Source organism: Penaeus monodon, chromosome 27 (genome assembly GCF_015228065.2).
Source record: "Penaeus monodon isolate SGIC_2016 chromosome 27, NSTDA_Pmon_1, whole genome shotgun sequence".
NCBI classification, from domain to species: Eukaryota; Metazoa; Arthropoda; class Malacostraca; order Decapoda; family Penaeidae; genus Penaeus; species Penaeus monodon.
This window is the reverse complement of record NC_051412.1, coordinates 36,635,188-36,637,832: the sequence shown is the minus strand read 5'-3', so window position 1 is coordinate 36,637,832 and position 2,645 is coordinate 36,635,188. Positions and strand designations below refer to the sequence as shown.

Genomic DNA, 2,645 nt, shown 5'->3' with positions numbered 1-2,645 from the left:
TTTTCATGTGCATGAGTGTGCACACTGCAAGTATGTGAGTGTATATCAATTCCTTATAGACAGAAGCATTTCTTTATTCATGTTCCTAGACATGTCAGCAATATTCACAACTAGACATTTCTTAGTACAGTAAATCCTCAAATGACACTAAAATTATAAAAAATAAAAAGGTGGATTTATCTTTTCCTGCCTGTCTTGTAAACTCCATTGCATTTCAAGATTTGGGCAACTTATACTTTTCCTAGTGAATTTCTTAATCCATCATATGTTTTATAGTGTCAATATTTGAAATTGGCAGTTTCAATGCCATTAAGAGGATTAGCTGTGCTTTATTCATGTGACTTAAAATAATTTCTACTCAATATTGTAGACCATATTGCCTGCAGGGTTGAGTCACCAGAAGCTACCCAGCTGAGATCTGGCACTGTGAGGGCTCACAAGCTTGATGCTTGGCCGAGGCAAAATATCATCATCCTTCTGTCGACCTACAGCAATAAATTTTTATTTTTCATTATCCTCATAACCACCACAATAATTCAAAGCCTAATTTCTGCACAACAAAAGGTAATCTGAAATTACTTTGGGAATAATTTTTTCACAGTTATCTTCAGCATTCTATAAGCAACTTTATAGTAGAGCCTTGAAACCTCTTCCTGACTAGATGCCCTTCCTGATGTCAGCCTAGTTCCTAAGTTTTGTTAAGCCCATCATGTGTGTATGAACTTGGTGAGTCTTAATGGCTACTAGTTCCATGTATTGTTTGAAATCAAAAGTTGTAAGCAGCCTAAGTCTGGATGCTGTTTTAAAAGGGGCAAAAAAGCCTGTTAGGTACAGCTAAATCAAAGTTTGGAATTATGTCCTATATCTTTACCATGGCCCCCTAAAAGAGGGTGAATTCTAGATACAGCAGGACTGATATCATCTTTGTAGATTAAAAGCATTTCAGGTAAAAAGGAGATACAGGTGTGGAGGGAGGAAGACTTGCTGGCAGGACAGAAACTATAAAGTTCTTGGCTTAACCCAAAAAGTGCAGCAGGGTTTGCAGTTTAGGATTTGGTGGGATATCATATCCTTGCTTTGTCTTTAATCTTAAGGGTCTGCAGTTTAGGATTTGGTGAGTTTGTAAGATATCATATCTTTGGTTTGTCTCTGACCTTATACACAAGTATATGATATCAAAATATTTACAAATACAATGACCAAGCACTAACAATGTCAAAGATTTTAATGACAGTTACTAAAGTACATTGAAGTGCCTTATTTCCATGATCTCTTGTATCAATGTCTTGGATTTTACATCAATAATTGTGTACTTTCTACAAGGTACTTCTCAACTTCATAATACTGACATTGAATAAGCCCATATCTGACCACAAGCATTGCACACATCATTCATTATGTTTATATAACAAAGATATGTTCCCTATTATTTGGTCCTATCTCAGTATGCCTATTCATTTTCATTAAAAAATCATGTTAATCTCCCCCTAACTGCAAGCTAATCATTACTTCTAACCCATATTTCCAGTTACATCAGCAATATAGAATGATTAGAAAAGCCCATAAATTCCTACACACTCAATTTGAAACTTTAAAAAATGCTGCAAATTATTTATATTTCCACTTAAGCATTAGCTCCTACTGCCTGTAACATTAAATATTACCTAATGAATGTCTCAAGACAGAAGACTATCTGGAGCAAGGAGCCACTAATACCAATGCTCACTTGAAACTACACTGAGACACACCTCTCACACTAATACGCTGCACTTCATGGGTTACACAACTGTTGAACTACAAACTTGTACGGTTCATGCACATGAAAACACTGTGCAAAAGATTTCTAAACACATGGAAGTTCATAAGTGAGATATGAGTTAATTGTTTCCTTGTAACTGACTGTATTTCATCTAACCTTTGTTGATTTTGTGCCACAGATTAAGACAATATCGGTAAGGGGAAATCCACATAAAAGCAATCATCTAGACTAACACAAATTTCATGATGACCCAGTACAAAAATATAATCAGTGGGATTCTATGTTGCAAATTAATCTCAAAGGGTAACATTTAAAAAAAAATAGACATGCACTATGATATATAAAGGGATTCTATGCTGTCAAACAAGCACAAACACTGAGAATAAAATGAGGATAATTGTAACTGAACACTAACAACTGAACACAAACGATGTCAGTGCAACAAACTGAATGTATAATGCTCTGGAGAGTCTACAGGGTTACTCATTATTAAAGTGAGTTAATGAAAGAGATCACAGACCTTCAATGCTCCTGCTCCATTAATCTAACATCCAAGAAAGACTACATCACTACTTCTACCAGACATATAAATTACTTCAAGATTCAAGCTTTTAGCTTAATCAAAACCTACTCATGTACTATATACAAAAAAATAATTAGTAACCTTTTATGTATCATTCATTACTATGTTAAATTCTGAATCTAAGCTTACAAGAAGTTCATTTCAGAAATAAGAATCTACCAACCTGTAATACAAAAATTAGAAAAACCCAGCACCAGATATTAGTAAGTTTTGAAGCAATCATTGAAAATTTGGTACTTGTAATAGCAACAAATATTCCTCCTTTTAATGTACTTAAAAACATGCATACACATAGTGTGTAAT

At 34.3% G+C, this 2,645-nt stretch overlaps 1 protein-coding gene across 1 annotated transcript in view; it reads right to left on the bottom strand.

The window, feature by feature from the left end:
• The window catches only part of LOC119590821 (dihydropyrimidinase-like), a gene marked incomplete in the record, with an annotated part of 98,328 nt that overhangs the window by 3,504 nt on the left and 92,179 nt on the right, over positions 1-2,645 (bottom strand).